The sequence below is a fragment of the Pavona decussata genome, unplaced genomic scaffold, assembly GCF_977016875.1.
Source record: "Pavona decussata unplaced genomic scaffold, jaPavDecu1.1 SCAFFOLD_280, whole genome shotgun sequence".
Lineage (NCBI taxonomy): Eukaryota > Metazoa > Cnidaria > Anthozoa > Scleractinia > Agariciidae > Pavona > Pavona decussata.
Genome location: NW_028145681.1, coordinates 35,157 through 62,401, shown reverse-complemented (window position 1 = coordinate 62,401; position 27,245 = coordinate 35,157). Strand labels below are relative to the sequence as shown.

Genomic DNA, 27,245 nt, shown 5'->3' with positions numbered 1-27,245 from the left:
GAGTAATGCAGTAACCATAGAGAGTAGAGAACAAAAGCCGGATTGATAACGAGAAAGAATACAGTTTTCAGTAAGATAGTGGTATACCTGGTCATACACAACCCACTCAAATATTTTAGCCACGACTGGGATTACTGATATTGGTTGATAGTTAGTGGGATCATTGCGTTTTCCAGAATTTTTATACAATGGGGTAACCCTAGCAGACTTCCACTCATCAGGAAAAATACCAGTTAACAGTTACGAATTTCTATGGATAAGATTTCCAGGAGGTGATCATCCAAATCCTCGTGGACAACATAATTTATGTCCGAACGAATATAAAAGCAAACACCCCCACCAATTCTACCATTAACAGTCCTGTCACAACGGATCACGTCATAGCGCTCAAATTTTACGTCCTGGTCAGAGATACTACCGTCTAGTCTTGTCTCATTGATAGCCAGCAAATCAATACAATTATAATTTAAAAGAACCCAAAGTTCATCTAAATGTTTCAGTATACTTATAATATCTAAGCTAGCCATTTTAAACCCGCGGCCCTTGGGAATTATAGAGTCTGGATTGCACCGGGAACTAGGTGGGGTTAAAAGAAAATCAGAAGTCGCCCCCAGTGATAATGAATGAGAATTAAATCAATGGACAACATGATTAACTTAATTACTTGCTAAGATGGCGATGCCCTTCTTGTTAAGATGGAGCTTCTGATTGTTTACGCATGATTCATCAATGTTTGGGTGTTTAATAAAACCCCATCCATTTTGGTTACGAAAGGATTTGATGACTTTGTTACAGTTGGTTACCTTTTTAACGAGACACTCCTCATCATAGCGCTGTGTCAAAGCCGAGATGGTGACTTTGGTTGCAGGAGAAGAAGATGAAATTAGGTTTCCTAAGTCGTCAATCTGTTCAGCACCAACACATGAAGAGTGATCCTTAAGGTCATTGGTACCAACATGGAGTACAATTTCGCTAGGCTTTAGTTGCAGGGAAGGCTGTAAATGATGCTTTATGTCACCAACTGTAGCACCAGGGAAGCTTCGGACTGTCACTCGTCGCTTCGCCGCGCGGCTCAATAGGTCTCTTCGGAGACCTTTAATTATGGAATCGCCAATAATGACAGTTGTATCAGTTCGAGTGTGAGTTTCGGGCTCTCGATCTGCTGTAGCTTCAGTTTCATCTTGATTCGATGCTTTATTCTTCTTCTATTTCCTCTTTGAATTCACCTCGTTGAAGTCAGCAGTTTCAATAGCCTGATCGCCATACTGGTCTGATAATTCAGCGAACTTAGCAGACAAGAATTGATTGTCATTGTTTAAAATAGTTATTTTCTAAACTGCGTACCGAAAATAACTTATTTATGCTCTAAACTCTGTAATCAAACATCAAACACAAGCAAATACACAATAATGAATTTATTGTTGTATTGGAGGAATAGGTCGAGCAGTGCCATCAAATACGAACCGCCTAACGACCTTTACAAAAAACCAAATAGAAGAAAAAACACAAAAAGAATATAATGTAAACAAGCTGTAACAAAAACTGCTTAAAGCACACGCCAATATGCAAAGGAACGATAAGACGCGACTCAACTTTATCGTGAACATAGCCATCTTTAGCTGAATCAGACTTCCACCTCCCGTGAACTTTAAAAAGCCTGTCCGGGAGATCCAGATTAGCCGCGGAAGTAGCCCCTCCGGACCTAAAGATGTGATTGCTAAACTTATGGGGGTCTAAGCCGATGGCTTCTAGCTTCTCCTTCAGAATTTCCCCCGCTCTGCTGGCGGTAAGAGGCTTAGAGGACAAAACATTGGTCTTCAAATTCTTGTCATATCGTAAGGATCTGAAAATATAATTCTGAGAAGATGACGGAATCCTGGCAGCTTCCAAGTACTTTATGAGATATAAATAAGGACAAGTAACATTCCCAGTCTTAGCGATATAGACCGAGGAACCCTCTATATACTTGTCAGTCTTGCTGACTTCAATGAGAATCCTATGATAACAATCTTCGGTTACAATATTAGGTCTCCTAATGCTAAGAAGCTCTGAAATGCGGAAAAACCCAGCATAAGCAAGTAAACACGTACAGACAAACCTGATGTCAAGTAAGTTACTACTTTCCCCATATTGCCGGTAAATTAGACCAAGGATCTCCGGGGTAATGGGCTCTGCTTTACTAATAGGTTTACGAGGAACACGACGTGAAGCCTCAACAATAGACTTTACAATAAAGGCGTCACATGGATTACGATTATCAAAACCAGCTAATTTGTGCACCCAGTTAATAGCGTAGAAGACGTTTTGAATAGTGGAGCTACCTAAAGAACTCTCAAGTAAATAATGCAATACAACAAAACTGTAACTGAAGTAGCTGGGAGAAAAGAAAACTCCCCAGAGCTAAGCAGACACCACGCCTTAAATTTACAAAATGATTGACAATAATTGATAACAGTGTTATCAGCTCTAGAATTAAAGACAGTGAGCCAAAACTTCTCACACAGTTGAACGCCATACGTCCGGCTGGCAGCTGCTTTAACATCTGAAGCAAAATTAGAAAAAAAAAATAAGAAAGTAAGAAAAATATAAAAAACATGTAACATAATAACAGAAAACATAATATTGAGTCCAAGTGGTCCCACAAGCAGCAAAAAACATTGCCAACAAAAAAGGCCCAAGTGGCAAAATAAGGTTGGGTCCAAGTGGTCCCACAAGCAGCAAAAACATTGCCAAACAAAAAGGCCCAAGTGGCAAAATAAGGTTGGGTCCAAGTGGTCCCAGCGTTACGAAAAAAGACCAAGTGGTCAACGAAAAACAGGGGGATCCAGGTGCATCCCACAACACTAAAAACCATGTGGAATGAGCATAACAAATTCTACAAAATAAGGCCTCTCTAGGAAAACCTCAAAAACAGAACCCCTGAACAGAAATTTTGTGATCCAAAGAGGGCATTCTTATAATTACCCAAAACGAGAACATTGGTACCCTTAGGGATCTCGAAAAAATCAGAGAAAATGGGAGACATGCCCTCATCTGTGAAAATCAGTGGCCAAAATGGAGCGGAAGGACAATGTGGAACAACAAGTGTAGCACAACTGCCAAGTGCGACAATGTGATTGATGACCCGGGGAATAAGAAAAATAGGTGGAACAAGCCAATTATTTTCCCCCGCCCAAGAAACAGAAAAGGCATCAACCGCCTCTGTTCCAGGGCACCAAAACCTGCTGTTGAAGCGGGGTAACTGGAGTAGATGAAAAAGGAGAGACCTGGCTCAATTAACAAACTCGCCGTGTGGTGTCTTAAAAATCCCAAGGTCATGAAAAAAATTACCCGAAAAAATCAGCATAAAAAATCCCAAGGTCATGAAAAAAATTCCCAAAAAATTTAAAGGGACTTTTCATCTGCTTACGCGGAGGCCGGTTAATGAGAAAAAATCAAAGGGACGTTCCCTCGGCTTAAACTTCCGGTTATTAATGAGAAAAAATCAAAGGAACTTTCCCTCGGCAAGCCGAAATATTTTCACAGAAATTCTGTAAAAATAATTCATTCTCTTTTGAAATCATACTTAACTCCCTCTATAACTATTCCCCCATTTTTAATAGCATCAGCAACTCTATTAGCCGATATTTTCAGTTTCTCCAAGGCTTCCTTTCTTGTGTTGAACTCAAGCCTTTCATTTGAAGATTCAAAAACAAACTTTCTCAATTTTTTACCTTTGGAAGGAAATCCAAAAGCTTTTTTAAGCTCCTCATTAGTGTAGGCCATTTTGTTATGAATTCTTCTCTTTTTTGCCATTTTCAAAAGACTCGCACGAATTGGATAAACTGTGATTTCATCACTTTTTGAAATAATTTGGTTTAAATAATCAAGTGATGAACCATTAAAAGAAATTTGAAAAATATCTTTTCCACTCACTAAAATTTTTAATTCAATTTGTTCTTTTTCCATTTTATATATTTTTTTAAAAAATTTATTTTTTCAAAAAAAAAATTTAAAAAATATATATATAAAATGGCAAGTAAGACCTCAAATCCAAAAAACCAAACGCCTTTTTACTCTCGTTGGTGTGGAAACATAACCAATTATTTGGAAGGTTGGAAAAATTATTTTTGGGATATGTTTAGTCACTCCCCTTCTCAAGAGACGCCAACAGAAATTAGTGAACCAACAACAAGAGTCACAGAAACAGCAACAGCATTGAGTGGTTTTGCAAGACAATTTCGAATTCAAAGAGAAGGAAATTATGATGAAATAGAATTCATGCAAATTGTCAAACCAGATGTTTTGAGAATAATGAGACAAAATCGACAAACAAGGATGAGACTCATTCTCAATTGCTATATGACAAGAACTGATTTGACCAACGGAAATATTATAGATGCGTACCCATATTTTCACTCTCAAACAATTGAAAATCTGGGCGCTCTGCGCCCGATTCCCGTAGGGGATCATGAAGGGATAAATGAATCAGAAATCATTGACTCTATGATTGAAACAATCGAAGAAAAATTTCAAAATTACACTAACAGAGGATCAAACTGGGTTCTTGAAAGAGTTCTGTCACTTGACGTTCAAATGACACAATACATTCCACTCAGAGGGAGATCATACATCCCACTACCGAATGTTCTCAAAAACAAAAAAGCAATCATCAACATGAAAAATGATGATAATGAATGTTTCAAATGGTGTGTAACAAGAGCTCTTTTTCCTGTCAATAAAAATCCTGAAAGAATTGACAAAAATCTCAGGGAAAATTCAAAAAGACTCAATTGGAATGACCTCAAATTTCCAATTGATTTCAAACAAATAACACATTTTGAAAATTTGAATCAAAACATTTCAATAAATGTTTTTGGTTATGAAAAAAAAGCTGTTTATCCTCTAAGGCTTTTCAAAGCTCCAGAAAGGCAACACCAAATAAATCTCCTTTTGATTGCTGATGATGTAAAAAAGCATTATTGTCTCATCAAAGACATGAGCAAACTGTGGTCAAGTCAAATCACAAAACACAATGGATCAATTCATATTTGTTTAAGATGCTTGAATGCTTTTAAAACAAATGAAAAACTTGAAATTCACAAAGAGATTTGTCAAAGCAATGAATTCATCGAAATGCCAGAAGAGGAAACTTTCATCGAATTCAAAAATCACATTCGCTCACAAAAAATGCCATTTGTCATCTTTGCTGATTTTGAGTCTCTTGTTGAACCCATCAGTGGATGTCAACCAAATCCAGAAAAGTGCTTCACCAACCAGTTTCAAAAACACAAACCTTGTGGGTTTTGTTATCACATCAAATGCTCTTTTGATGAAAAGCTTTCAAAAACAGTAACTTATCGAATGAAAAATGAAAAAGAAGACATCTCTCAAATCTTTGTTGAAATGATTGAAGATGATATCACAAGGATTCAAAATATTCCAAAAAAGCCCCTGATTATGACACAAAATGATTGGAAAGATTTCAACGAATCAACAAAATGTTGGATATGTCAAGAAGAATTTGAAAAAGATTCCCCTTCGGGGAATCCGAGCGAAGCTCGAGACGAAAAAAAAGTCAGAGATCACTGTCACTTTACTGGGAAATTCCGAGGAGCAGCTCACAACTCATGCAATCTCCGATACAGAAAGCCATGGTTCACTCCAGTAATTTTTCACAATCTTCAAAATTATGACGCTCATCTTTTCGTCAAAAATCTTGGAAAAACTGAAGGTGACATGAGATGCATTCCAAACAATGAGGAAAAATACATTTCATTCACAAAAAAGATAGTTGTTGGTTGTTACATCGACAAAGAAGGAAAAGAACATGAAATCAAACACGACATCAGATTTGTTGACAGCTTCAAATTCATGGCATCTTCTCTTGATGCATTGGTCAAGAATCTGGAAAGAGACAAAAAGATTGAAACAAAAAAAAGTCTCCTAAAAGAAAAAATCAGGGAAAGAGGAAAAACCCTTAAGGAAGAAAAACTGACTCCAAAAGAAAAAGAAGAACTCGGAGAAAAACTCAACCTTCTTTCAAAAAAAGGAGTTTATCCTTATGACTTTATGGACAACATCAAAAAATTTGAAAAAACAAATCTTCCCCTAAAAGAAAAATTTTATTCAAAACTCAACGATGAACACATCACACAACAAGACTTCGAGCATGCACAAAACGTTTGGAAAACTTTCAACTGCAAAAACATGGGAGATTATCACGATCTTTATCTCAAAACAGATGTTTTGTTGCTTTGTGATGTTTTCGAAGAATTCAGGAATGTTTGCCTTCAAAACTATGAGCCTGATCCAGCATGGTATTTCACCTCACCAGGTCTTGCATGGGATGCATCTTTGAAGAAAACACAAGTCAAACTCGAACTCCTAAATGACATTGACATGCTTCAAATGATTGAAAAAGGCACAAGAGGAGGTGTTTCAATAATTTCAAACAGATTTGGAAAAGCAAACAACAAATATATGGGAAAAGATTTTGATCCAGAAAAACCTTCAACATTTATCCCTTATCTTGACGCAAACAATCTTTATGGCTGGGCAATGTGTGAGCCTTTGCCTGTTGGAGGATTTGAATGGGTGGATGAAAAAGAATTTGAAAACTGGAGAAATTTTCCTTGCATTCTTGAAGTTGACCTTGATTACCCAAAAGAACTTCATGACCCCCACAATGATCTCCCACTTGCTCCTGAGAGAATCATTGTCAACAATATTGAAAAACTAATTCCAACTCTCAACAACAAAGAAAAATACGTGATTCATCACAGAAATCTCAAGCAATATCTCCAAATGGGTCTCAAACTGAAAAAGATTCACAGACAGAATCATCAAATTCAAAGAAGAACCTTGGTTGAAATCTTATATTGAACTCAACACAAAACTAAGAGCAAACGGAAAGAATGATTTCGAAAAAGATTTTTTCAAACTCATGAACAATTCTGTTTTCGGAAAGACCATGGAAAACATCAGGAAAAGGGTTGACATCAAATTGGTTAACAACAGATTTTCAGCATTGCGATTCGCTGCAAAACCAAACTTTGAAAGTTGCACAATATTTGATGAAAATTTTATTGCAATTCACATGAAAAGAGTGAAACTTCTTTTCGACAAACCAGTTTATTGTGGAATGGCAATTCTTGACATTTCCAAAACTCTCATCTTCGACTTTCACTTCAATTACATCAAACAGAAATACCAAGAAAAAGCAAAACTGCTTTTCACTGACACTGATTCTCTTTGCTATGAGATCGAAACAGAAGACTTTTTCAAAAACATTTCAAATGATGTTCATGAAAAGTTTGACACATCAAATTTTGAAAAAAACCATCCATCAAACATTCCAACTGGATTAAACAAAAAAGTCATTGGAATGATGAAAGACGAAGCTGGGGGAAAAATCATCGAAGAGTTTGTTGGACTCAGGGCAAAACTTTATTCTGTGAAAATGCATGAAGGAAAGGAAGAAAAAAAGTGCAAAGGAATCAAAAAATCAGTCATCAAAAAAACAATCACTCACCAAGATTACAAAGATTGTCTCATTTCAGGAAAAAAACAAATGAGATCAATGAATATCATCAGATCACATAAACACGAAATTTTCACAGAAACAGTCAACAAGATTGCTCTTTCTGCAAATGATGACAAGAGAATCATCAGAGAGGATGGAATTCACACGTTTGCACATGGGCATTATAAAATAACAAAATGAATCCAGAAAACATTCCATTCAATGCTGCACTGCATGTATTTTTCCAATACAAATTCAGTAGTGAGTAGCGGTCCAACAAATTCAGGAAAAACAACTTTTATTGTGAATCTTCTCAAAGAAACATTCAATCAAAAATTTGATTTTATTTTTCTCCTTTGTCCAACATTCATCAACAACAAAACCTGGGATAATTTTGCTGAGAATGACAAAGATTTTTTCATTATCATTCCAGAACACCATCAAATCAATGACTGGCTCAAAATAATCTCCTTTGCCTTTGAAGGAACAAACACATTGATCATTCTCGATGATTGCGCTTCATCAAAAGATGTGAAAAAAAGGACGAATGAACTTGTGAAACTTGCTTTTTCTGCAAGACATTCGGGAATCAGCGCTTGGGTTCTCACTCAACAAATGTCAAGCATAGCAAAACCTTTCAGAGAAAACATTGCTTCTTTGATTCTTTTTTTCACCCCATCAGCAAAAGACATGAAAACAGTATTTGAAGAATTCGCAGGAGATTTGACAAAAGATGAAAAGGAAAAATACATGAAAGAGTTGAAAGAAGTCAAATTTTCTCATCTTGATTTTTCCCTCAGACATCCTTTTGAAATTTCTTTGAACTGAAAAAAATTTCCATTTGATTTAAAATGGAAATCCAAGAACAAGAATCAATGGCAGAAGTAATGTCACTTCTTGAAACTGAACCCCAACCCATTGAAACAGATCACAGAGAAAATCTTGCCATTTTGGCAGCAAGTGGTCAATGCAAGGAAATGATTGGAGTTGAACTCACTCAAGATCAAATCAAAAGACTTTCAAAGAAAGATGTTGAAAAATATTTCAAAAGATACGAAGCTTCTTTGTCTTCAAAAACTTGCGGTGCAATTTGTTGAAACATTTTTGCAAGCCAGTGCAAAAGCACTTTGTTTTTTTCTTCCTCTTGATGAAAAAAAGTTTTTGAGTGGATTGAAAAATGATTTCATTGTGAACGGAGAACTCAATTTGATTGCTGGGAGTCTTTATCTGAAATACGGAAAATACATGGCTGCTGCGAGTGCAAGTCTTTTGGCAGCAAACAGTTTGAAACTTGAAGAAGGAGCGAAGAGAAGCGAAGAAACTGTGAAAGAACCTGTGAAAGAACTTGAAAAAGAACTTGAAAAGAACCTGTGAAAGAAATTGAAGAAGAATTTGATAAGAACCTGAGAAATAACTTGAAAAAAAAATTCAAAAAAAAAATCAAAAAAATTTTTTTTTAATTTTTAAATAAAATGGAAAGTCTTCAATCATTATCAGCCAGAGTTCTTGCAAAAAATGATTTCAACGAGAATTTTTCCCCTAAAAAACTCATGTGTCATTGGGAAATCAGAAATGCAAAAAAACAAGAAATTTTCGATCAATTCAGTGTTTATGAAAATTTTTGTCTTGAAATTGAAAAAATCCTTGATAACACTTATGAAATTTCCGAAAAATATTATAGTGTTATTAATTCAGCAACAAATGGACAATATAATGATTTGTTTTATGAAATTGAAGAAATTTTAGAACCAAATTATGAAAAAATTATCAAGATCCTGATGAAATCAGAGAATTTTTAAATGAGTCAATTGAAATTCTTGATTGGATAAGAGAAAACGAAAAATCAATTCAAAAAAAAGTTCAAGAAAAAAAATCTAAGGAAAAAAAACATTGAAGAAATAATTTTGAAATTTGATGAAGTTCACGATGATTATCAAGATTTTAATGAAGATGGATACGACGAAAATATTGCAGCAAAAGAATCGATTGAAATTGAAGAAATTGAAATAATTGAAATAAGATTCATTGGGTGATTATATTGGAAAAGATTATTTGGATGGAATTGAAACGATAAAAGAATTTTTGGAAAAAAAATTGTTTTTTATTTGAGTTTTTCCAAAAAACTGATTTCATTTGGAAACCAAATGAAATTAATCTTCAAGATCAAAAAATGACTCGATCTCTTCATTCGTCAAATCATTAATCAAAAATTCATTTACTTTGACTTGCTTTGCATAAAGGTTGAGAAGCACACCGTTCTTTGAAAATGGTGAAAAACACGCCAGAACACAACCACGCATCTTGATTTCTCTGTTTTCATTGAAACATTTGCTTTGATCCATTCTTTTGTTGAACTCATCAAAAAATGGAGTATTTTTGTTCATCAAAATGCCGATGCCACCAAAACAAGTAACATTTTCTTTGCCAGCCAAACAATGGATCCGATCAAAAATCTTGTAATCGACAGGTTTCAGACAAAGTTGCAGCCTTTGACCATATTTTGTGATGACAAAATCACCCCATAGTTTTTGGAGAAGATCTTTGCCATCGTATTGAATTTTTTCAAAATTGTTGCCTTTGTAACTTGATGGTATCAATTTGAATTTTTCAGGTTCAAGAGTCATATTTTAAATAAAAAAATTAAAAAAAATAAAAAATTAAAAAAAATTATTTCATTATTATTTGCATTGATTTTAACAAAAGAAAAAGAGAAACGGAATAACCAAGAAACTTGTGAAAGAAAGGAGTTTTTTTTCTCATTTTTAACAAGTTTTTCAATATTCTTAAAGATATCCTTTTTCAACCTCATCTCGTGTTTGAGTCTGTCATTGAAGACTTGCATGAGTCTTGTCTTTGTTTCTCCCGTTTGGTTTCGAAAGAAATGAAATGTTGACTCATGATTTTCTTGAAGATTGTCTTTTCAAGATATTGCCGATGTTTTTGTCTGTTTTCTTCTGATTCATTTTTGAAATATTCCAAAAGCACTTCAAGTTCTTCTTTGTTTAATTTTTCCATTTTAAATTAAATGACAAGAAATTGAAAAATTATTTAAAATGGAAACTCAAGAAGCGAACAAAGTGAGTGCGCGAAGCGCTCCTGAAAAAATCAAAGAACCTCAAACAAGTTCTGAAAAGAAAGAAAAACCTGATTCTGAACAAATCACAACAACAACAAAACAAACAGTTCTAAAAAAATCCAGGAAGAATTGCAGCTGGAAAAAAACTTGCTGATCACAACAAAAAAGCACGTGAAGCAAAGAAAAAAGCAAAAGAAGTCACTCGAAGCGACACTCAAGAACAAAAAGAAAACCCTCCAACTGAAAAAGAAAGCGAGCAAAGCAGTTCATTTTCACTCACTCAAGTGCTTTCTGTTGCCAGCATTGCTGTTTCACTTGCTGGATGGTATTACAAGAGGGAAGAATTGAAACATCTTTTCAAAAATAAAAGCAAAGTGGGAAGCGAACGGCGTGAGCGTGAGTGAAGCGAAAAAGCACAAAAAGAGTTGATTGATCATATGACGCCGCAGGCGTCGGTGCGAAGCACCATGGTAGAAGTTGAGAGGAAAAATATTGAAGTCCCACAAAGTGGGACGCAGCAAGCTGCAACAAAAACAGCTCCAAAATTAAAACAAATGGATTAATTTGTTTTTTCATATAAAATGTCAGACAATAAACTCGTGAAAACAATGACTGATGCTGCAACAATCACTGGATTGGGTGCAGGATTTGGATGGCTTGCAAAGAAAGTAATCAAAGAACCCATGACTTCTGATCCTTCCTCAAATCTAATGAATTATGTGAAATTCACTGTCATCATTGCAGCTTCATTGGCAACAAAAGATTATCTTGAAAAACAAAAAATATTGCCAAGTTAAAATGGCAAGCATCGCAATCATGATTGGAGGAGCAATAATCAATGCAACCGCCTTTGTTGGTGGATCTTATCTCGCAAAATTTCTTTCTGGAGATTCAGAATCAGCCTCAATGGAGGAAAAAAAGAGACACAACCTGGCAGTTGAAAAATATAAAAAAAAACTCGAAAAATACGAAGAAAATCGAGCAAAACTGAATGATTGGATTCAAACAAATGACAGAATAAAAGATGAAGCAAAACAAAATTTCACAAACACTGATTATGCTTTGAAGCTTTATAACAAGGTTCATCAACAAACAATTGAGCATCTCAAAGAACCCCAATTTTCAGACTTTTACCAACCAAGCGAATCTCAAAAACAGGGAGAGTTGATCTTTGTTGGAACGTCAGCTTTGGCTATTGGATTTGCAGCAAGTCATTTCCTTTAAAAATGTCAAACAAAAAATTGTCAAAAATTTATTATTCCCCAAAAGGATATTGGAAAGGCTTTCAAGCAGTGAAAAAACTTTCTCAAGAAGCAAATGTTTCTGAAGATGAAGCGAAACTTTGGTTGATGAAACAAGCCATCTGGCAAATCTATCTGCCTGTTCCAAAAAACATCCAAAGACCAACATTTGATGTTGAATTTCCCAATGCAGTTCATCAAGCTGATCTTCTCTTTCTTCCTCATGACAAACTTCCAAGAGGGAGAAAGATTTTCAAATATGCCTTGACTGTTGTTGATGTTGCAAGCAGATTCAAAGCTGCTGAACCTCTCACTTCAAAAGATTCATCTGAAGTTTCAAAGGCTTTTCAGAAAATTTACAAAGGACCTTTGAAATGGCCAAAAATTCTTCAAGTTGATCCAGGAAGAGAATTCATGGGTGATGTCACAAAGGAAATGTCAAAACATGAAACAAGAATCAGAAGAGGAAATCCAAATGTTCACCGTGATCAAGGAATTGTTGAGAGATTTAATCGAACTTTGGGTGAAAGACTTTTCAGTTTTCAATATTCCCAAGAAATGAACTTTAAATCAGGTGAAAGATCCACGGAATGGGTGAAAAGGCTTCCAGAAGTTGTGAAAGCATTGAAAAATGAAACAACTCGACTGACAGGAAAGAGGCCAATTGACGCAATCAAAGAAAAGGTTGTTGATTCGAAGAAACCAAATTATTCAAGACCTGTTGGAAAAAATGAAAAGAGACTCGATTCTTCAGTGAATGTGAGGTTTCTTTTTGCTCCTGGTGAACTTGAAGGAGGTCAAAGAAGAGCAACTGATCCGAATTGGTCTCTGAAAGTTTTTTCAATTGACAGAGCAATTGTGAATGAAAAAGAACCGGTTCTTTATTATTTGAAAGATGGACCAAAAAGAGGATTCGTCAGAGAGGAGTTGATGATTGTTCCTCCTGGAACTGAATTGCCTCCGGTTTGAAATTTCTTTTTGATTGATCAAAAAGAAATTAATATGCCACACTATCAAGCTCTTTGTTCAAAATGCTGAATTGCGCATCAGCCAAGATGAAGATGTGGCATTTGACATTTCCTGAACCACTTGCTGTTCTTTTGATTGACAAATAAACACCATCTTTTGTGTTCACCAATCTCATTCCACTTCCATGAAGATCATTGTCTTTCATGCTTCTGAGATCGATGAACAATGCAAACTTGTCTCCTGCAAAGAATTCAGTTGCGTTCATTGACGAGTTTTCCTTTCCAAATCTTCTGAAAACTTCATCAAACATGTCTCTCGTTTTCATTCCTTGACTGAAAATCTTGTTTGGAACTACATTCACGTCAACTTTTACCTCTTTGATGTCAGGATTGAATGTTTTTTCTGAATCTCTTGCACCTGCAGTGTAAGGTTCGAAGAAAAGGAGGAGGATTCCCTTCATTGATCTTCTCGGAACATTGATTGACTCGTTGATAATTGAGTCTGTTCCCTTTGCAAATGTGATTGTTTTGTGATGAGTGACATGCTCAAACATGAAACGATCTCCGTTGAGAAGATTTGAATTTACTTCATCTGAAAGCTTTTTGCTTTGAATGACTTCATATTCAAGCTGAATGTTTGTCAATTCATATGCAAGTTTTGTTGCATCCGATCCCTTCACAACACCGCTTGCAGGAGCAAGGGTCAATTCAAAAACCAGTTCATCAGACAAGGCTCTTGGATAAAAAACTCCATGATCTTTTAAAATTTCGTGATCAAGTCTGATTCTGTATTTGCTTTTGAAGATATCATTGAGCTTGTTTTCCTTCACGACTGAAGAAGTTGGTTTGTCTCCAGCATTGGATCTGATTTTTGAGAGAGCCTCAGATTGAATTCCCTCACTCAACATGTTTTCTCGATCGTGTTTTGTCAAAAAAAGATCTTCCCATAGCTTGAAAAGATCCCAACCGTCTGTGTCAGCGAGAATTTCTCCAGCAAACTTGATTTTCAATCTGGAAACCAACGCTCTTGAAACATTGTTCACCAGAAAATTGTTTGCATGACCACTCACATTCAAATCAAAAATCAATGCGAGTGAATCTGGAACCAAGACTGTTCCCTCATGAAGCTTTGGAACTGGAATCCTGAGTGTTTCACCTGGGGAAGCTTTGTTCGGATTGAATGTGACTCTGTGAACAGTTCTTTCTGCCTTGAGAGCGTTTGATGTTTTTTTCTCAAAATTCGGATTGATTTTTTCACTGACTTCCATTTTAATATATTATTTTTAAAATGGCAGAATACATTCCTTTAGAAGATCTTGATCCTGATGAAGAAGATAAAAATGAAGATAAAGATGATGATGATGATGAAGATTCTGATCAAGAAATAAACAATCCCAGTGAAAGTACTCCAAAGACAACAATGAACAGAGATTATGGAAAAGAAGGAGCAAGACCAAAAACTGCAGGAACATCTTTCATTGAAGGTGAAACTCAAGGTCGAAAAACTTGGGGAAACTCGCAATCCCTCACAAAAGATGCATGGGATGATCTCAGTATATTATACCCAAATGCAGAAGATGATAAACTTGAAGCTTCGTTTTTCAAAGATAAGATAGAAGTCAGGATGAAAAAAAGTGGGAAAAAATTCTACCCATTAATGACCAAAGAGCAAACAACAGGAAAAGAAAGATTAAACCCACAATTGCCAAAAGAAATATTATCTGCTTTGGGAACTGATGCTGAATCTTTGATCGCTAAAGATAATTCTGAAATGAAAGAAAACCGGCAGAGACTGAGAGAAGCAGAAAAACAATTGAAACAAGCAGAAAAGAATGCTGAAGAACTCCACAAAAATGCTCAAGAAATCAGAGATTATAGAAACAAACTCGAAAAAACGCAAGCAAAAATTGATGCACTGGAAGAAGAACATGGTTCGAGTCTTGAAAATCAAACAGAATTGCAAAGACTGAAGCAAATGAAAAAGAATTTGCAAAAAGATTTTGAAAATGCAAAAAAAGAAAATGTAGATTTGCAGAAACAAGTGAAAGCGAAAGAAAAAGAACAAGCAAAGGTTGACAAACTCAAATCTGATCTTGCAAAAAAACAAAAAGAAAGAAAGACTCAACACGACAAAAACCATCGATGAACTGAATAAACGAGAGGCTGAGCTAAAGAAACAAATTGAAACTGACAAAGTAATCCTAGAAGATGAAAACACTTCTTCCCAACTGAGAGCAGAAGTTGAGGCAAGAGTTGCAGAAAATGAAGAGGAGCTTGCCAGGCTGGGAACACAAATTGAAGAAATAGCAAGAGAAATACCTCTTCGAGAGAAAATCAAAAACATTTTCAAGAGATATGGATTCACAGTTTTTGCTGTTTTCCTTGCTGTTGGTTCAACAATCGGTGTGATTGTGAATGCGCTCTCAAAAGGACTCAAATCTGTTGCCAAAGGAGTTGGAAATGCTTTGAAAGATCTTGGAAAAAAGCTTGATCAACTTCCTCCTGGATTGATTGGTTCAATCGTCAGTTTCATCTTCAAAACTGCAGGACAAGTTGTTGGATTCCTTGGAAAAAACGCTTGGCTGTTGATTCTTGCTGTTGCAGTTTTCATGGTTGAAAAGATTCAAAAGAAAGCGAGCGGAGCGAGCGCGCGATAGCGAGTGAAAAATTGAGTTAAATCCATTGGATTGGACTCAGCGAAAAATCCGATAAATGGCAAATGCTCCGAGTGATGCCGCAATGATGACTCCAAATTTCAAAGTTTCGTGACGCGAAGCGTCGGCAGCTTTGCTGCCATGATTTGATTCTTCTTTTTCTTGGTTTTCACTCGCTTCCTTAAGTTTTTTTGTGACTTGTTGTGAATCCAAAGACGGTGGTTTTGTTTTTTTGTTTTCATTTTGTTTCTCTACTGTATTTGAAGGATGCGAAGTTGATCTGTTGGTTTTTGAAGACCCTCCATCCATCTTCCTGACTCCAACTTTTTTCAAGTCAACATTGACATCAGAGTTGACTCCGAGTTTCATGTTTCCAGTTGCTTTTTTCAGATTGTTGTTGTATCCAACTGTGCTTTGAGTGTTCATAACAAGATTTGAAGGCATCAACCATGTTCCTGGTGAGATTGCAAGATCAAGCCTGACTTTTGCCTCATCAATCGCAAGTTGAAATCTTTGGATGCTTTTTGACAAGTCAGGCTGTCTGATTGCATCTTCCATGAGGACGAGAAATTCTCTTTGAGCTTCCTTTGCGCCTCCAAATTCACCAAGGATTGATGATCTGACGTTGACTTGTGCTCCAAGAATGCAATAAACGAATGCTTCAATTGATTGATTGAGTCTTGCCATTCCTGCTTGAGAAAGTCCATTGAGAGGTCCGTTTGGCATGAAAAATTCAAACTGTTTGTCAGCTCCTTGATCATTACCGATGAAATCAATTCTGTTTCCTTTTGCGTCAGTTCCGCCTTCATCGGAGAATCTTTGACTTGATGGGTTTTGAAGGGTTGCTGGAGGATAAGTCCAATGCTTTTGTGCATAGTCTCCTTCTCCTGGATAAAATACGTTAACATATCCATGTCCAAAATTTTGACCAAAGGTGAATCTGAAATCTGCGTTTGGCGAGATTTGAAATTCTGCACAGATTCTCTTGTATGAAGGAATGTCGAATTCTTTTTCAGTTTGACTGAATGTGGGATCACCTGGGAGAGCAGATTCACTTTGAATTCCTCCCATTTCGAAGAGAATCCTTCTTGTTGTGAAATAAATGTGGAAAAGAAGAAAGGATTTGATTTGAGGTGGGAGTGAATTGACGAGATGTCTTGAGATTCCAGAAGCTGTTGTTGCGCACCAAAAGGCAAAGTTGAGTTGTTGTGGCCAATGGTCAATGTTTGGTTGATTCAGCCATTTTCTTGATTCTTTTCCTGTTTTGTGAGAGATCTTTGTTTTCGTAAAAATTTCTCGGAATTTTGTTGTGAAGCTTTCATTTGGTTTGACAAAAATTTTGATTGGTTGGTTGAGGATTTCCCCAAAAGATTCGGGGATTTTGTCTGAAAATGGAACAGCTGGAACTGGATTTGAAGGATTTGAATTGAGAATTAGCTCGATTGGAAAGCCTCCAAATCCAAGAACTTTCTTCATTTCAACAGACCAATCTTTGGGATTGGGTGAAACAATTTGCCAATGTTGACCGGGAACAATAACCAAATTTATTTGAGCTGTTGCGTGTGTTTTGTCGGTCATATCCACTTGTGCAACGAATTTGCTGAGGTCAGCGTTGGGAAATTTGGCTTTGAAGTTTCGCCATGCTTTTTCTTCTGCTTGTTCGGAAAGTCGTTTTGCTTCTTTTGGGTGGGAATCTATCCATTTTAACAAGTTTTCCATTTTTTATCTTTTGAAAAGAAAATGGTTGTTTTGACTGTTTTGACAAATTTAAATGACCACACGGTTTACTTTGATGAACCAATCGAAAAATTTGAGTTCATCCGGTTAACCAGTTGCTCTTTTTATAATTCTTGGTATAATTTGAAAGAAAGAGGAGAAATCGCCATATATGATGACAAAAATGTTGCTTCTGTTAAAAGGATTTATCCCGGAAATTACTCTATTGACACACTCGGAAAAGAAAAAAAGAAAATACTTGAAAAAGAAAACATCAAAGTAAAACTTGATGACCAAAAATGTCCAATTGTGATTGAAAATCCTCTTGGAAGAAAAGTTATTTTTGATCGTGACCTGACTCATCTTCTTGGTCTGATTGATATCAGTCAGGACGTTTCGCCAAAAGCCCAACGACGGCACACTCTGAAAAGTGGAGATACCATCATCAATCGTTTGGCTTCATTCAACAACCTCTTCATCAACTGCGATCTCGTTGATAAAAACGAAAATTTTTTCAATGAAAAACCTTCAAATGTTTTGGCGTGTTTTGACATCAAAGGAAGGCCTTTCGAAAGAGTTGAATATTCATCAAAACATAGCCCGTTTCGGAAAATAGCAGGTGGGAAAAAAATAATCGATTCTTTGCGAATCACAGTGACGGAAGAAACTGGTGAGGTCATCGATTTTAATGGGCTTCCGTTGAGATTTGAATTTGAAATTATTTGAGATCTTTTAATAAAATGAGTGAACAAAATATTATTCCAGGCCCCACGGAGTGGGACCGGGGCGTAGCCCCAAGTGCTCCTCAACTTTATCCTTCGCTTCAAAGCGAAGTGAACGAAGTTGGCGCTGAATTCAGATTGAAAAAGATTTGTGATTGTCAAAAACAACTCGAAGACGAAATTTCTCATTACAAACGAGTCAGCAAAAAATACAAGAGAGCAAAATCAGTCGCTTCGAAAATAACATCCGTTTCAGTTTTTGTGACAACCGTGTTGGCATCAAGCATTGTTGGAACTTCATTGAGTGGAATTGGGATTGCCGTCGGAGTTCCTTTGAGTTTGACGGCATTGGTGACGACTCTCATATCATCGGCTTCAATGGCCGGAAGTGCGAATTTTGAAAGAAAAGTTAGAAAACACGAGAAAACGGTTTCTCTCGCTGAATCATCGCTTTTGTCAATGAATTGATTGATTTCAAAAGCATTGAAGGATGGATTTATTTCTGATGGTGAGTTTGACTCGATTTTGCGAGAGGTTGAAAAATATTTTTCGATGAAAGAGCGTCTTCGAAATAAACAAAGGAAGAATTCAACAGTCAAAAGCGAACCGACGAAGCCAGTTGATGTTGATGCCTTGAAAGAGGAGATTAAAAAAATATATCAAAAAAAACTCGGATCCCTTCTCGACGTAGCGAGTTAAGAGTTGAATTTGAGAAGAGATCGGGTGGTTTTTCGTTGTTTATTTCAAGAGATAAAACAATTCTGTGAAATGATGAAATGCTTTCCCGCTGACGTGTCAAAACTTGGTTAAGCCTTCCATACCTCTACGTCATTTTTACAAATTAACTCAATGTTCGCAAAATTCTTTTGAAAAAAGTTAAGAGGAAGTTCACATTTCAAAAGTCTTGGATATTCCAATATCAGTTTGTGAAGTTTCATTAAGAAGTAGGCATGCGACCTTGAGATGTTGATATTGTTTCGCAAAATCACAGTAAATGATTCACGACATAATTCTTTCAACTCTGAAAGAATGTCGCCTTGCATTGAAGAATAAAACAAAATATCTCGATGTGCGTTTCCAACAGCTCTTGATAATGTGTTGATGGTTTCCACACAGTCTTCAGGGGAGTCCCTTTTTATCTCAATCTGATGGTAACACTTGCTTCTTTCCTCGTTGACTGAAGACTTCAATGTATATTCAATAACAGCAAAGTTACTTCGTCCTGATGAGGGATTAGATGATGTTCCAAGCTCAGGAAATTTCGTCAACATTTCTTTCTTTTCATTTTCGACAAAATCCTTGCCATCTGGAAAGCGAATAACAATCCTCTGTGTAAAAGCTTCGAGGTAATTCGCAAATTCGGCGAAACGTTTCTTGTTCATGTCTTTACTGAAATATTCCTTCCCCTTCAAAATCATCTTAAATAAAGAATCTGTCTGATGCATCAGGCAATTCCTGATTGGTTGATAGAATCGTACGACTGTCATATGACCTTGAACACAATGTAAATTTGCATTTTGATGAACGGCGTTTCCTGACAAGCATATTTAATAAGATGCGAAATTTTCATTTTTGCAAAGCGGAACAAACTGTCAATATAAAGTCGCTTCGTGTGACAAACATTGTTCCTTTATTGGTTGAAAAAAAACAAAGACCTGTCAAAAAAATTTAAAAAATATTTATTTAAAATGGAAAACGATTTTCTCGATTTGAAACTGAAAGTAAGAGGAAAAGGCCTCTTCGATTTGTTTCTCGCCAGAAAGACAAAGAATGATTTAATTGAATTAATCAAACAAAGCGATGAAATAATTGTGCAACCTGCTCGTTCTTCCCTTGTTGAAATAGCGAAAAAGAAGCAGATAAAAAACAACGTAATTTTCACGAAGAATGAGTTGGAACAAGCGCTTGGTCTTTCTTCAAAAAAAGACAAAATGAAAAAGCCTTATGTTTTTTCAAACGCCGGAAGTCGATTTGAATTCGCCACAAGAAAGGAAGCGATGAACGGAATGAATCTTTGCGCGTTTGGAATTGCAAATGCTGCGAAAAATGGAAAAATAGTGATTGGCGATGTTGAGTATGATTTCAAAAGAGAATGATTTTCAGAGAATGTCTCTGAAAATATTACGGCTTGCCGAGGAAAAGTACCTTTGAATTTTTCTCATTAATAACCGGAAGTGTAAGCCGAGGGAAAGTCCCTTTAATTTTTTCTCATTAACCGGCTTCCGCGTAAGCAGATGAAAAGTCCCTTTGAATTTTTTGGAATTTTTTTCATGACCTTGGGATTTTTTATGCTGATTTTTTAGGGTAATTTTTTTCATGACCTTGGGATTTTTAAGACACCACACGGCGAGTTTGTTAATTGAGCCAGGTCTCTCCTTTTTCATCTACTACTGGGTATTTTCGTGATTTGCAAAACGGTCTACTGAGTGAGGACCCCATTTCTCCTCAGCCAAAAGGAAATAGTCCCTGTTTACCCGCCAATCATCATAATCCACAATTCTACTAAGAAAATCAGCTCTGTCATTAGCCGATCTCGGGATCCATTCAACTTCCAATGTGATGCAATTTTGCAAGCACATACTAAAAATGCACAAAGCTAGATGTTGCAAATCTTCCTTCATGCTACCCACTTCGACAATTCTAGAAACACTCTGATTATCAGTATACCACTTGATAGTGTGCCCTTTGACTAAGGGCAAAAAAGATTCTAAACCGAGTGAAACAGCCTTTAACTCCCTGTAAGAAGAGCTCTTCTGAGCTTCCTCGACGCTCCACATCATGTGGGCAAAGGTGTTATGAAAATCTAAGACGTAACTGGCACAACCCGTAGAACTCGCATCTGAATAACATACACGGGTATATTGAGGCTTTACAGACAGAAGGCGCCTGCTGTTAAGGAAAGGAATATTCTCTTTCCAAAAACTAAGTTCGTTTAGAGTTGAACCCGACAGGGAAATCTTCCCATCCCACGTAGGACTTCTCAAAATATCAAAATGGGAATACCTTGTCATGATACGAGTAATATTACCAAAAACGAAACTCATTGAGATAAACTTACGAACAAACTGGGGCAATTTCCTAGCGGTACTGAAAGGATACTGGGAACGAATTGAATCAATTACTAGTACAGCACTGAGAATTCTTTCGGAAGGTATAGTGATGGTATGAATGGATAAATCAATACAATAACCCAACCACACTAAGCAAGAAGTTGGCTGCCAAATGGATTTACTGTCATTGGGAAGGAAACCGGAGAGCTGAAGCGAAGTCCTAACAAATGCTGAAGCAGCTTCACAGCAAGCGAAATCACGGGCAGAACCGAGCCCATCGTCAAGATAAACTGTAATTCTTATAGCATGACTTCTCCAATACCTAACAAGAACACGGACAACCTTAGTAAAAATGTATGGGGCAGAAGATAACCCAAAAGGGAGAACCGTAAACACAAAAAACTTCCTTACCCCATTAACAACCCAGGAAAAACCTAAGAAAGTTTGATGTTCATGCAAAATATCAATATGGTGGTAGCCAGATTTAAGATCAAATTTAAACATGAAATGATCGAAAGGAAGATAAACAGAGGCATTTCTAATGTCCTCAAATTTAAATTTCTCCTTCCAGATGTGTTTATTCACATGTCTGAGGTCCAGGATTAACCTCTTTTTACCGCAACTCTGTATGGAAACAGACAAAGGGTTCACAACATGAGGAGGGGTAGATACCTGAACAACTGAACCTGACAGAACAAGCTCCTGAATAGCCTCTTAAACAAAATCAGAGTGCGCAAGGGCTGAATGGTTATTGTCAAAAAATGCAATCTGGGGAACTGTAATAAAAGGAATGGTATAACCCTTGTCAATGACCTGGAGAATGAAATCATTTGCGCCTAAAGTATGCAACCAAAAACTAAAATTAGATCTGAGCCTACCCTTGACTCCTTGAACACTAGTAGGTGAATTCTCAAATTCATAACAACTCTTCAATAACAGAACACACGTCTGAAATACCTTCCAGAGTATCATTAACCGCGTTATGAACAGAAATCGCATCACTGCTGCCCAGAAGAGGCACTCTCTTTGCTTTGATAACTTTGCCCTTGTTTGTAGGTCGATCCGGCGCCGGCTGTAAAGTATGCGTTTGGGCAGTTTGCTCGCCAATGGCCTGTCTTTCCGCAGGCGAAGCAGATGTCGTAACGAGATGTATCAAAGGCGATCTTTGACGCTTGAGGACGAAAATTGTTGAAATTTCGCGGAGTAATGGAAGAAACAGTAGAAGAAAAGCCAGAAGAGGGCCCCGGGCGCTGAACAACCTATAAAAAATGAAGGAAAAAGGCTGAAACTAAGTGACGATCGATTGAAGGCACTGAAAAGACCTAAAGTGAGAGCAGAACGCATGGAGAGACAATTTATACAAACCCAAACAATAGGCGTGATGAACACGCCTCAATGCGGTACGCATAATTACATAATCTCCATTCCGACGCAACGAGCATAAATACATTTACGGTTTCTTGTAGGCTTTTATTCTCAGCAATCAAGTCTACGTTCGGTAGTTCATGCTGAGAATTGTTTGTGGATTCCTTTGATTCCTTTGACAACAGGTGCAGGGAGGTGAGAAGGCATTGTTTCTCTTCATTAGCAATACGCATCTCATCTGCATATTTGCGGTTTTTACTTTTTGCAAGATCAAGTTCTCTGGATAAATCGCACAATTTCTTTTCGTAATCACCGATTCTACTGTTGTCAGGTGAAGGATTGCGGGTGAAAGAATTTATTTGGTTCTGTAGCGAGATACATTAATTTGCAGAGATTCAATTTTCTCAAGCAACTTAGCATTAAGTTCACCGCAATGACAATTATGAATACACCCTTCAATGGTATCTGCATTGTTAGTACGAGTTTCGGGCGACAAATTAAGTTCCTCTTCTTCAGAGTCCTCAGTCAAGGGTTGAAAAACTTGAATTCCCGGTGAGCTCTGGCGGTCGATAGTTACGTTCACTGGACTAAAGTCATTGGTTAGTTCAGTACTTTCGGCACTACCTTCACTCTTGTCGTCATAATTACTCGTTTGGGCAGCAGGCACATTCTTCACAATTTCCTCTAAAAACTTCCTAATATTACCACGTGCACTTCCCTGTATCTGTAGCGTCTTGGTGGTTACATAGAAATTATATTGGTTTCATCAAATCACAGCACATGATAATAGAATGATAATAGAAGTGTCTGTAACATGTAAGGTAATATTTATATTTTTAGTTTGGTAGTGTTGACTTCTGCAGGCTTGGAGCATACCTAGGATAAGTGCTCTTACGACTTATGCATTACACAAGGTAAAAGGAACGAATATTACAGAATTTTAGTAAACTGGTTAGAGGAGTAGTACTGGTGTGGGCCTCAATGAATGGCACTGCCAAATTTGATAGCCCACGCTCATTGTGAAGGTCAAAGGGTTAAGGGAGATTAACATTAGTTTAGGTTTAGGCTTAGGTTTATTTATCGTTAGTTTATGTGAGATAAATTACAGGTAGACTGGGCCGCAGATAGCTTCGATCTAATCGAGGCAACCAGTCCTTATATGTGCTATCAGGTTAGGAGGCTCACCATGATTCTCTGGTAAATACTACAAGGAATCGGGTCGTCCAGGTATGGTGTCATGTCTTGGCTTACGAATGTAATAGGTGTTCCAATGCTCTTTAAGCTGGTCAATATCCAGCTGCAATAATGGCGCGAGACAGAACCACAAACACTCGGAGTGGAGCTCACTAGCTGGATTAAATGTTCCTTGGTCTTCTAAGTCTTTGAAAAAGTTTATCCACCAGTTCGTTCTGCTTCTTCTGAAGTAGGACCACCACGCTTCTATTCGCTGATTCCTGGCTGTTTAAATCATCCCGAAAAAAAAAAAAACTGTGAATTGAAGCCATTAATCCATTCTCAGTCCCCAAATCAGTGATCAGTTTCTGAGGACATTCACCTTTCTGTTCAACCGCCTCAAGATAGTAGGTCGCTATGTTATGCGGCCAGTTGTTTGATCGCGTTACATACAACCATAGGCACTTTTCTGCTCCATCCATCGACGCAGGCGTGAATAGGAAAGCTGAAGGGTTTGAGCTTATCAGTGCCGTGTGTCATTAGGCCCATTGTTCCTGTAGACCCTTCTACGAAGCCTGTGCGATCTCCTTTCCTCCGTTCCTTCAGGATCCAATTCTTTGAGCAAAATTTCGACAACAGAACGAGGGACACTAATACCTTGCAGCTTGAGAGTGTGCCAAATATGTCTATAGCCTCCCATGCAGTCAGGTCCATCTAAGAGACTTCTAATCTTGTCTCGAACTGAATTCAGGTCGTATTGCAGATTTCTTTTTTCAGACCGTATTCTTTAATGCGCCTTTTCAACGTAGCTATACTTATTCTAATACCATGGTACTGATCTAAAAGTGCAAGTATTTCATCATAAGTAAATCCTTTCTTGAAATAATCGCGAATCGCCTCCTCTTCTCCATGTGCTTCGCTATCCGCCATTTTGTGTATTTGGAGCCGTGTTAGGAGTGGCGCGAGGGATGTTCACTTCCTCTCTAAAATTTCACTTCCGCCGTAGACTTTTACAAACATTTGCCGTGGCGTTTCCAAACTTGCCGTATGTCCACAAAGTTTGCCGTGGTGTTTTCAAACATTTGCCGTAATGTTCACAAACTTTTGCCGTGATGTTTACAAACTTTTGCCGTGGTGTTCACAAACATTTGCCGTGATGTTTTCAAACTTTTGCCGTGGTGTTCACAAACTTTTGCCGTAATGTTTACAAACATTTGCCGCGGTATTCACAGACCTTTTTCCATGCTTAACAAATCAACTTTTCGTCAATTTCAAAATTAGTTTTGTTCCCTAAAACTTTGGGTATTAAACTGAAGTAGATGTTGAGATGATTTTTTTAATTGTGTAGTATTGACCTGAAACTTTACCGTGATACTTGTGGGCCACCGTGAGTAAGGGTAAACGTGTCGACTTTGAGGTGACATCTAGTCCAAAATGCTGTGACGTTTTACTTGTTTATCAACAACTGCTGTGTGTGGACTATTTGTTTCAGTTTCAGTTCCGAATGGTTTTGAAGTTAGATTCTGGAATATAAATCATTAAAATCATGCTAAGATTATAAGTGGATATTCTGTTTGGGCTTGTAAAGCGAAAACTTACAACTTTCTCGCGCTATTAGGGGAAACCAACTGTGAATGCTGATTTTAGGCTCCTACAATTACCAGTTTTCGCATAATTTTTGCGAAAATTCCAAATATTATTATCATATCATCTATGAGAGAGTCAGTAGATCAATAACTAATAGAAATGAGTGGGAGGGACCTTTTAATTCGCTTCCAAGTTGTTTTCTGCTGCGACTATGGGCTTGTATTAAACCAAAATCTTGTGCAAGATGTGCAGGGTTTGAGCTTGTCATACGCACTGAAAATAGCAGGTCCCAACTTTTTTTATCGATTTGGTTAGGCAAAAGATTGAACTGAACCATGATAGTTGTATCTTTTAGGGGAGGATTTTGCCATTGAAGATATTTGGCCACAAAATCACCATATTTTGATATGCTATTTTACCTAGTTAATTATTAACTTGCATTGATTGACAGGTAACTAATCAAATAATCTGAGACTCCTGCACATAACTCACGAAGGATGTACTTATGCTCATGTGGAGCCGCAATAGAATTAGATAAATTCTACAAGCTTTAGGAGCTTGCTTTGTAAAAAAAGCAGGGAGGTGGTCTAACTCCTCCCGGAAAATTCCAAATATCAAACCACTTTGGCTTTTGAAGTTATTAGGAGGGCCCTTCAAACTGGCCAAGTTTCATTGAAATCGGTGAGATGGCATGTATTACCACTTCCTGGTCCTCTCATGGACATGCTCTTAAAGTGCCCCTAACCCTTCAATTTGTTTCCTTTTGGCAGATTTCCTTTTTCTTTCAAGAACTCATTTTCGAAAAATTTTTTGAGAAATATTGAATCCTTTTTTTTTTACGAGCGCTAGAAGTGACGGCAGTCTCGTCGATATTTTCACCTATTGTTCGCATTAGTCCCCCACTCGGCCAAATATGGAGCGTGACGTAAGAAAAGGACATCGTGCAAAAATATCCGAAGATTCGCGGTAATGCTTCAATTGTAAACAGAGAAAATGGTTGAAAAATGTGTGGTTTTTGGATGCAGCAACTCTCCAAATGTAGAGAAAGGAATCAGCATACATAAGATTCCTTCTGAATCCTTCTGGTGTCCTTTTCTTGCGTCACAGCTAAGAAAGTTTCAAATATCGGACACTTCTCATTGGCTCGTTCCTAATAAGCCCACGAGACAAAAATTTGTCCAGTGGGGCTTAAAGCGCGCAAAAATTTAAAAATTTCAGTAACTTTTAGCGCTCGTAAAATAAAAAGGATTCAATATTTCTATAAAAAATTTTCGAAAATGAGTTCTTCACAGATATAGAAATCTACCAAAAGAAAACAAATTGAAGGGTTAGGGGCACTTTAAATTTTGAAATCTTGCAAAACACCATAAACAACTTAACAACAACAAAACAAAGAATAAAGAATAATCGTAATAAACGGCTCCACTGTGAAACATGGAGGTTTCGATAAATTTTGCTCGTAAATTACCGTATTTTTCCTGCCGAGAACACAACAAATAGCTATAATTAAAGCTAAATGAAGAGCGCGTGACCTTCAAAACTTCAGCAAAAGGCGTGTGCTGCCTGCCGGATATAAAGTAGTTGCATGATACCTGTAACTGATTTTCTACTCAAGGTTATAAATTTAACACGAAAACCAACCAGTTTCCATTCACCAAGAAATAATTTTTAGTACGAGGCACAGAGTGCTGTAAAAGTCTCGCGCTCTGATTTCTAGATCACGGCCTCTCGGTGGTTCCGCCCTCGCATTTTTGAATCGCGACGTCTCTGCCTCGGATTTGAAAAAAAAATAGTCAAGTCACAGTCTCGAGTTTTAAATGAGGGTCTCAGCGTCTCGGCGAGTATCAGATGTTACCATTCTATACCCCTGACATTGAATTACTGATCTGTAGTCACCATGCAGTCACCATTTTGTGCCGCCATGTTTCAAAACTATGATCATTGTAATCGCACCAGACGCGCGTCGTTTCTAGTATTGTGCAAAACCAAAGTCTCCTCTTCCTATACTCTCCTTGAAAGAAAAATTGCCTAACCTCCTCATCCATTCGATGATCTTTAGCTTCTTTGCCACACTGAGTCCGAGGTTCGCGAAATGATTCGCGATAATTCGAAATGGTTTGCGAAAGTCGAAAGTCGTTTTAAGTGTTTTTTTCTTTTTCATTAAAGAGTTATGCCAGTTATATGGACTT

General features: G+C 37.1%; 2 pseudogenes across 1 annotated transcript; both read right to left on the bottom strand.

The window, feature by feature from the left end:
• Positions 1–1,400: 1,400 nt before the first annotated feature.
• On the bottom strand, positions 1,401–22,529 carry LOC146455267 (uncharacterized; annotated as a pseudogene). Its single transcript, XR_014859053.1, has 3 exons — positions 22,297–22,529; positions 21,889–22,190; positions 1,401–2,542 (listed from the first exon to the last, which is right to left on the bottom strand). The product of XR_014859053.1 is annotated as an uncharacterized LOC146455267 (transcript).
• A 902-nt stretch (positions 22,530–23,431) lies between these two features.
• LOC146455266 (uncharacterized) lies at positions 23,432–24,399 on the bottom strand (annotated as a pseudogene).
• Between the last annotated feature and the right edge of the window lie 2,846 nt (positions 24,400–27,245).